Below are 10167 nucleotides of genomic sequence, written 5' to 3' on the forward strand. Positions count from 1 at the left end.
TTTTTCATATTTGGTATGATCACAACAAGGAAAAGAACACCAGAAACAAGAAATCTTCATGTGGCTTCATAGAAACAATTCTCCCACGACTTTAACTTGAATAAAATCCATTATGATCTTCATAGAATTCATAGAATTCATCAAGAAACCACAAATACATAAGCGAATACACCACTTTGAGTGGAAATCATCACATAGTATTCTTCTTCAAAAGTTCCATAACTTTCTCTCACAATCTCTCACTCATAAATACATTGTTTTTCATAGATTTGGCTATCACACAGACACACACACACACACACACACACACACTCTCTCTCTCTCTCTCTCTCTCTCTCTCTCTCTCTCTCTCTCTCTCTCTCTCTCTCTCTCTCTCTCTCTCTCTCTCTCTCTCTCTCTCTCTCTCTCTCTCTCTCTCTCATTTATGCTCTTTCTCAACAGTAAAATGAGATAATCAATAGTAATTATTCATAACCCCTATTTGGTCATGAATACTCCTCCCAAGAGACATGTCTAATATGAAAGGTCACTAGAGCCACTATAGTGTCCCTTCGTAGCTCATCAATGTCACTGTCACTTCAGTCTTTACTTCAAGTCTTCAATAGCTACTTCTTCCACTTCTTCGGGCTATTTTGAACTTATATTCATCCCTTCCCAAGATTGGAAAACTTCCCCAAGCTACATTCATCCATCATCACACTTACAGAGGCATACAAAACATAATAGAACAAAGACACAAACTCTACAAAAGCTTAATAGAGGGTTAACAGAAAGTTATCAGAAAGCTTTTAGCTCACTCAAATCATTCAAAATCATCAAGAATCAACCAATAATCTTCAAAACACTCTCAAACTTTATCAATCATTATTCTAACCCCTCATATAGAAGGAAAACAAAGCAAAACAAAAGGTCAACAAACTCAAACAGAACCAATCAGACACTATCAGGACATCAACAAAACATGTCAGAACATCATATCTCCACTATAAAACATCATGAGTTTTCAAAATCTAATTAACCTCATCCAAAACACTCCCAAAAACTTCCAAAAAAACTAATCATCATACAAAATCTATCAAAAATCAACCAGCTAACTGCTAGACTAAACATGAATGGAGACTGGAGGAGGAACTGGAGGAGAATCACCACAAGCGGGAGGGGATTTATATCCTCAATGATAACATTAGTGCTTTTAGTAGGAGAAAGAGGAACCTCTGAAGGATCAACTTGTAAGGTAGGAACTTCCTTTGCAGGGGCAACATATGCCAAGAAAATAGAAAGATAGGAACCAAATGTGACATTAGTCACATTACCCCTTGTGGCTCTAACAAAATGCTAATCCATCTTTGATAGGAGATAGGAACTCAAATTAATAGTAATTCCCTTTCAACACCATTCGGGAAGCTATGAATAACTCCTTCGAAAGGTAGTTAGAAGGCGTTTTGGCAGGCATAAACATGTCTTGAAGGAACTGGCTTAGAGTCCAACACATCCTGGGTCTGCTTTTGCAACAACTTGAGGATATCCTCGTTAGAGAACAATTGTCGAGAAGCAGGAAAAGGATCTCCTCAATATGGTAAAGACAAGCTTTTAGGCATCATATGGATAACCATTCCCCTAACAAGACTAAACCTCTTATTGTAAGAGGCTAAAAACTAACCACAGACATCAGCATCCTTTGGGATAAGCGGCAATGAAAGTGTTACAAACTTGGCTAAGCCCACGTTACTAATAATATCTAAATCCAACAATAATGAGTAGTCATGAGACACCAAAGAAACATACTGGACTGAGGGAGGAGTACAAGGCACCATTCACATGGTTCACACACACCACACTCACACACAGACAATCACAAAGAATGCCTACAAAACAACCAAAATAACAGGAAATAAGATATCAACCACAAAAACTCTCACAAACTCGACCAATTAACTGACCACCCCAAGCAATCCACGTCCTAGAAAAATTTCGGCATGACCTCTACACTTATGTGATCGAAAGCTTCATGCAATGCATATATACAAGCACCCAATAGCCCTGTATCATGCAGAAAAGAAAAATAAATACACACTATATCCCTGACTCTAACCAAATAACTGATGAAAATACCAAACCAAAATCCAAATTGACTGTTGACCAAACTCAACTGATGAAGATGACTGATAGGAACTTCGACTGACTGCAAGGTCACCCACCCCACATAACGCTTCATTGAAAGGGGAAATGTGCAATGTGAGGGAAAATGGGGATTTCATTGTAGGTTCATTTTACAAATCAATTATCAAAGGGCGACTTTTTTTATTAGGTGACAAACCTTAATTTAAAAACTGACAATTTATTTTATCCATGAAAAACTTATTAAGTTGATGGTGCTTATTAATGTGCTTGGACTACATTCTAACTTTGGGCCTCTAAATGTAAGTTTATTTTTACAAATTAATGTGTGCAGAGCACTTTTTGTTTAGTGCGTGTACTTGTGATGACAGGTTGATTTTATTACAAATTAGTAAGTGTGTTTAGCGTATGAAGCATGTGCTTCGTGAACGTCTGGTTTTTTTAATTAAGTAAAATGTGTGTTTAGCACAAATGCGCGTGGAAAATTGTGACCAATTGGTTCATTTTTTTTGTTTTGTTATTTTTTAAAAAAAATAGTTGTGATATTTGTGCAAAAGGAAAAATAAGGAAACGAACTAAGTACCTGGAGAAGGATGTGTATGCAAGTACGATTTGAATGCGCAATTAGTAATAACTGAGATGCAACCGCAATGCGATCCAATAAGAAAATCCAATGGGCTAGAAAATTTTGCCAATATAAGCTAAACAAACCAAACACCATAACAAATATTTTTAATAAATTGTGATATGTTTTTCAGTCATGTTTTAATTCAATTATGTCCATGAAATATGTTGAATTTGGTTTTAGCATGTGTGTTTCGGTTTGTTTGTCGATTTGGGATTTTTCTGTGAGCATTTGTTTTTCTTCTTAAATAATTTTGATATGGATGTGTGATTAATATATTTTTTTTGTTCATTCAACAATGTAGGTTGAAAGCTAAGCACAAAAGTCCAATAGATTTTTCAAAATTTTTCTAGCTATTTTTTGAAGTTGAAAAAGGATTTTCCAAGAATTTACACATTTAATAAGGGTTTATTATTCAACTAATTGGTTCCCAATTAATTTTGATAATTTTAGCATATGTGAATGATCCAAAAAATATTAAAAAAATTAGTATGATTTTTTTGAAATTTTAGGATTTTTAATTTTTTTTAAAAAATCAATATTTTTTTGTAAATTTTCATGAAATTGAAGGTTTTTAATTTTTATTTAATTTTCTATTTGCATTTTCAGTTGAGAAAAATTCTTAAAATTTTTAGAAAGTGTAAAATTATATCAATTTGTTTTTTTTAATTCCATATTTATTTGGATGTTTATGGTTTTTTTACTATTTTTTGTAAATTTTAATGTGTTTTTTGTATTTTTCAATTTTGAAAGATTAAATATTCAAAAAAAATGTACGTGAAAATGGCATGTCAGGTGCGTGTGAACAACAATTGGCTCACCATCCCATGGAAAAAATCCCACGTGCAACCTCCCGCACAAACGATCGCAATCACGAACAAGCGCAACGAGGTCCAAAAGCCTACACGTGAGCAAGACCTTAGGAATGAACATGCATACAAGGGCAGAAAAGGGGCGGTCACACACTGAACAATGAAATATATGTGGTGGGTGCCAAAAATCAAGAGGTGGGGATAGGAAAAAATTATTGTTGTTGGTGGTGTGATTATGGTTTTGTTTTTTAATTTCTTGGTTAAATGGAAATATAGTAAAAAGGTTTGGGTGGTTGGGGGCTTGCGGAGTGTGTTTGTGTTTTTTTTTGGTTTTATATATATATATATATATATGGGTGTTGATTGTTTGCAGGTCTTTGTGTCATTTTTTTATTTTAATGTAATTTTTTTTTTTAAATTTAAGGTGTGGGGGTTTAAATTTATGGGTGGGGAGGTTACCTTTTAAATAAGGTGGGCGGGGACCTTGTTGGGGCGGGCCTTTGAGGGTGGGCAGGAAGGCGGACAGAAGAGGGGTTAGGGGTGGGAGCCTTGAGGGTTGGTGGGTAGGTGCCTGGGTTGGAAGGGTACCTTGTGGTTGGGGGGTGGTTGTAGGAGGAAAGGCGCATGGCCGTTGGGGAATGGGGATAGCCTTGAGGGTGGGGACCATTGGCCGTTGGCAACGCCAACAGCTCAACGGCATGGGGGCGACAACGATGGACTCCACGGGGAGCACTGTCGGCAGCGAATGGCACGTCAAGCGGCAGCGTTTCTTGTGAGCGTGGCGGCGGCTCCCTGCAAGCGTATGGGCGTGGCGCGATGAGCGATAGTTTGAAGCGGTGGATGGCGTGTCATGAACAGTTGGATCTGTGGCTAGGGAGCGAGGAGGGAGAGAGGAGGAGGCGGATGGAGGAGAAGAGGAGGACGGCGAGGGAAGAGAAGAAGGGGTGGAGAAGAAGAAAAAGGGTGGAGATGGTGGAGGAGATGAAGGAGAAGAAGGGAGGATGGGACAGACACGCAGGAGAGGGGAAGGGGGAGGGGGAGGGGGAGGGGGAGGGAGAGGGAGAGGGGGGAACAGATGGGGATGGTTGGAAGGGGAGGAATTTTGTTTATTATTAACGTTTTTTTTTAAATTATAGTGAAGGTTTTTGTTGTTTTTTTAAATTGTGATATTAATGAGCATTAGGAGAATTTAAAAAGAAGTGTGCCCCCCGTCCCTCATACGAACGCAGGCGGGGGTAAAAAAATTTATGCCGATAAGAACGGTCGGATATGATGAAAAATTTGGACATTTGAACACGATGTGGTGAAAGTCGGATACGAAGCAAAATCGACTGTTTACATGACACCTGAGGGAACACAAATGCAAAATTAAACGAAAAAATTAATTGGAGAGATCTGGAGGTATCAAATCAAGATGTTGTAAAAAGCAAAACCAAGCAAGGTGACATGGGGAATGACATGGATAACGTGTTCGGTACGTTTGGCAACAAAAAGAGGGGTTCACATGGAAAAATATAAAAAATCAAACACAAAAATTAATTGCATAAAACTTGTTAATCGAAATAAAATTGCAAAAAGAAAGAAAATGGGCGATAATGAGGAGGGCTATCATGTTAAAATGCAATTCTGATGAGAATAGGACCCATTCATATGGGAAAAATGATAAAACATACCCAAAAATCCGAACAAAAATTAATTCCAAGCAATTCGTAAGTTTGAATATGGAGCAATAAAAAGGAAAAATGTCTAAGGGATAGTGATCAACAGGATTGTCAAATTAGAATGCAATTCACGTGCAAGAAAGATACGTTCATATGGAAAAAATAGAAAAAATAAGCACAAAAACGCACAAAAAAAATAATAACATAAAATCGGTGGCATGGAACATGATGTAGAAAGAAAAAAAATCTAGCAAGGAAGTACGTTAGACAAGGCTATCTAATCAAAATTGAATGCTAAGGCATTTAGGGTATGTTCATTGAAAAAAGAGTCAAAATCCGCATATGAGAATACGCGAAAAGTCAAAAAATTAATAACGAACAAACCATGTATCGAAATGATGAGTAGTAAAAAGGAGAAATATCAAGGGAAAGGTATAGGTTAGGGATGTCACATCAAGTAGTTGTTTCAAGGTAAAAAAGGTGTGTTCGCATGAAAACACATTAAATTGGTAGAAAATTTGTCAAAAATTAATAACTCATGAGCCGTGGCTCAAAATAGGGAGCTATAAGAAGGAAAAGTGACCATTGCAAAGGGATGAACAAGGCTATAAGGGCACATTTTTATTTTAGTGAATGTAAGATGCATTGACATAAAAAAGTAACAAAATAAGAGATAAAGACAAATGGTCAAGGAACGATCCCAAGACGAGGTGAAAATCGGTTGGGTGGCAGGGGAAGGGACCTCATTAGGGTAAAAGCAAGATATGGTATGCTTAAATTGTTCGATAGGAAAGTTTCCATAAAAGTATGTAAAGCAGACATGTCCCCACACTTAAGACCTTAATAGATCGGATGGACTAATCAACATGGGCCTAATACGTGATCACAACTCATAGCCATAAGTCCCCATGCTTAAAACATGACCAACTCTTGCAATAAAAAGGGGTAGGGTTAGAAAAACTTGGCCCAATTTGTAGATGGTCGAGGGGTGAATCGTCACTGACTCGTGAAGGGTTGTAGTCATTGGTAGGAGATACCATGGCTCACCACATCACACTCATCTAGTATGGCAAGGACCATGTAGCAGTACCCAAGGAGGTAGCATTGTTGATGAAGCATTGGTTAATTTGTCGATGGCAAGGTATACATCACTCGGTCTCGATAGTCACTCATGTTGAAACAATAGATCAATCGCTCGCCCCATGACTCACATTACTCCGAGAATAATGATGGAAAACCATAGCTCACACCTGGTTTAGAAATTAACAAGAGGAATGGTTCAAAGAAAGTATGCCAATGCGCACAGTTGAGGGTGCATCAATGATCCCAACCCATTTGGCATAGGTGCTAGAAGGAAGGCTAGGGAGCCTCATTGTACAGTGTGCCAAACAGAATGAGGTGTATAGTAATGGTGGAGGAGGCCCGTCTCGTGTGTGCATAGGGAAACGAGAACTCATTGTACAGTGTGCCAAACATAATGAGGTGTATAGTAATGGTGGAGGAGGCCCGACTCATGTGTGCATAGGGAAACGAGAACGTACATGTCTCCAATTGTTGGAACGTCCCTCAATCATCACCTATTAGTTCATGAAAGGGAAATCGATCACGCTTAGCTCCCCCTCTGTCTCACGCACTTTTGATGAATATAGGAGGGCAACCCGTTCCCATTGATATAAGCCTCACTACCACTTGTGCAAAGGTTATATGCCTTGTGTGCAATTGATGGTGCAATAGTGTATCCCATCATGTACGGGCATACGATGTGAGAAGGAAGGCCATGGAGCCTTATAATGTCATGCACATAGGAACAAGTTGTGCTTTGTGCATTGAGAGACCCATCCCGTGCGTGCAACACTCCATACACACATCCCATCTCTCTTGTTAGATACAAAGGGCAAGGACTAGTCGCTCAAAACACCCTCTGTCTCATGCTCTATTGATGAATACAAAGGGCAACCCATACTCACATGTCGATGAAGATCAGCTTTGTCATGTTAATTATGCCAACTTGGATCGGTTGATGAAGAGGCATACCCAGGGAGGTAGCCAATACGTTTAGTACTTGAATTGCATGTTTGAAACATTGTCTACTGTAGGAATTAGAAGCATTGATAGGGTTGCAAGATTTGGCGCACCGAGGGTGGATTTGGAATTACTTCTAGAAGAGTTCTGCTAGTAATTTAGTTGTCCTGGACTACGAGGTGTTACCACTTTTTCAACAGCCAGCTTCGCATCCAAGGGTGTGTGCCATCTTTTATTGGAACGAGGAATGTTATGACAAGGAATTTCTTCCTTTTCTTCCATAATAGTTTTGGTTTTTTTCCTTTGTTTTTTTTCTCTTTTTTCCTACTCTCAAGGGTGTTTCCACCTTTTCTCGAAGAATAGATCGGCATGATAGGGACCGAAGTCCTTTTCTCCCATGACCAATATATGATGATTATTTTTTTCTTTTTGTTCTTTTTCTTCTTTTGAAAGAGGAGAATGGCAAGAACACCATGTATTAGAACCATCCTCTCTACCTCTACTAGATTAGATAGAAAAGGAGCAACATTGGGGTGGAAGGTGACTGTAAGGTGTTGAGAATCATGGACTTAGAACTAGATGAGCTATGGTGGACGCAAATCAAACAAACGATATATAATAAAGAGAAGAGATTGTAACTCAAGTGAATTAGGTTCCAAGATAGATTAGCTTGGACTCATAAACACAATCTTGAGTGACTCAAATTGAAAGTTCCATTCCATTATGAATGAGTGTCAAGTACATGGTTATATAGATTTTTGGATAGCACCACTTTCTTCTCTATGCTTATGGGATTCTAGATATCTTTTCTTAGAGATTTTGGAGCATACAACTTTTGCAATCTTTCTTATATAAAGCCTATTCTAGGCATACATCATTTGATTTCTCAGCACCCCCCCTCAAATGATGAGTCTCTACCCTTTCTGGCTTTTGCCCCCCCTACATGATGACATGACCCGGGAAACTAGCTCTCTAGCAGCCTAGTCAAGTTAAGGCTTGAAACTTTACATTTTTGGTAGGGTTAGTTACATCCACTAAGGGAATACAAGATCCACATGATCCATGATGGGAAAATTTTCAAGACATTTTTTTTGTTGTAGCAGCGGAGTATTTTATCTTCTTCATTTCCTTATGCTTCTTTGGCATTCTTTGATCTTCTTCTTGGTGTTTTGCTCCAATGTTTGATCTTCTGGCATTTTGGTCTTCATGGTGTAAGATTTCTTTGTCTTCAGTTGTGCTCTTTATCCCTTTTGTTGATGCGTGGTACATGCTTTTTGCTCCAGACTTCTTGAAATGATCTTTGTGCTTCATAGGTACATGGCTTGACATGGCACGATATAAGCAAATCATTTCGATTTTGGGATATGGTAAGGTCTTACCACGAGCATACTCGAGGAGTGTCTAATCCCGATTTACAATATGCTTTAGAGTTATCGGTAAAGCACACAATGCTAATATCAAAAGTCCAGATAATAAATGTTGAAACATATAATGTATGTGTGTGTTATCTTTAATTTGAGAAGCACTTTAAATATGCAGTGACCTTTATATTAAGGCAAGGTGTGAACATGGGTGATAAGGAACCAAGTTTGAGCAAAGGCTCAAGTGTGAATGAGCCTTCAAAGGTGGTAAGGTTCAACCCTTAGGTTTTCTTTTCGTTTGAAAGCTTGGATTAGGAAATGAATCTGATGTCGACATGCTACCATGAAACGTATTGGAACGTCAAATCCGATTTCTACCGCGTTGACCTGTGTCAGATCTTCTGCAGGTTCCTTTCCTGCTTTGCCTCTGAAAGAGAATCTCTTCTTATGCTTGAGAGGAGAGCACCATGAAAGCAAAGTCGGGTCGGCTTTGCTCTCTGCTTCTTCCTCTTCTTGTTGGCGATCACTGGGGGGTCACCATACAATTGATCCAAATCCATCCCCCTTTCTCTGTTCAATCATATGCGCCATTTGTTGTCCGTAGGGCATTTGACATTACGGATCCACAGCTAAAGGATATAGTCAAATGGAATCTTGTACCAACATCGAAAGCTCCGGATGTTATGCTTTTCAAGCAGTCAAGATTTTTCGTCAAGAGCTGCTTTTTCCCTAGCCATTGGGCCATCTCACGCTTTCTTTTCTCTTGTTTCCTCTCCAGTTTCCTGAAGTAATTTCTTTTTCTCCTCCTCAGTAGCACGTGCTTTGGCTATATGCTCTGCCTAAAGCCATTGCATCTTTGCTTCCTGATGCTGCCGTTCAAACCAAGTATCTACATCTGCCCAAATTGGCTGATATGCCCATCCTTGCTCACCACCCTTTATTCTTATGGGTTGGGCATAGTTTACTGTCAAAAACTCTCCCATAGAGTTCATTGTTGTGCATATTGTCCATGGCTGAAACAGCATCTTCTTTCTCCAAGTATCTAACAAATCCAAAGCCTCTATACTTTTGTGTAGATTGATCCAAGGGGATTGTAAGGTCCTTGATGTCACCAAAAGGAATGAATGCAGCATGCAATATAGATTCTATGACATTTTCTTCTAAGCCACTAATATAGACAGTCGTTTTGGGGTTTGTTCCCATCTTGACAGCCAACTGGCTGTTTGCCCTAGCTCGTTAGAATCACGACCTGGGTCCTGTAATGGACTACATGACAAAAGTTTAGGATGAGAGCAGTTGAGCTAAGAGGAACTTGAGAAGTAGCAAGACCTTGATGAACCAAAGAGGTCCACTGAGAGTAAGAAACTTTGAAATAGAGCTTTTAAATCTCCAGCTAACTTTGGAGAAGATCAATTAGTGATTAGAATCAATGTTAGTGCTCAAAAATTGAAAGTTTTGAAGAATGGAAAAGCTTGAAGCTTTCTGGCTACGACTGCTAGGAAACAGGCAGTAAGGGTTTGACTGATTGCAACCACCACAGGAGGAATTTCTCCAAACCCTCTTAGAGG

General features: G+C 38.9%; 1 pseudogene; it reads right to left on the bottom strand.

Moving 5' to 3' along the window:
* Positions 1-9297: 9297 nt before the first annotated feature.
* Positions 9298-9802, bottom strand: LOC148033653 (uncharacterized; annotated as a pseudogene).
* Between the last annotated feature and the right edge of the window lie 365 nt (positions 9803-10167).

This window comes from Lygodium microphyllum, chromosome 7 (assembly GCF_053477565.2).
Source record: "Lygodium microphyllum isolate KBCC chromosome 7, Lygodium_microphyllum_v1.1.10, whole genome shotgun sequence".
Lineage (NCBI taxonomy): Eukaryota > Viridiplantae > Streptophyta > Polypodiopsida > Schizaeales > Lygodiaceae > Lygodium > Lygodium microphyllum.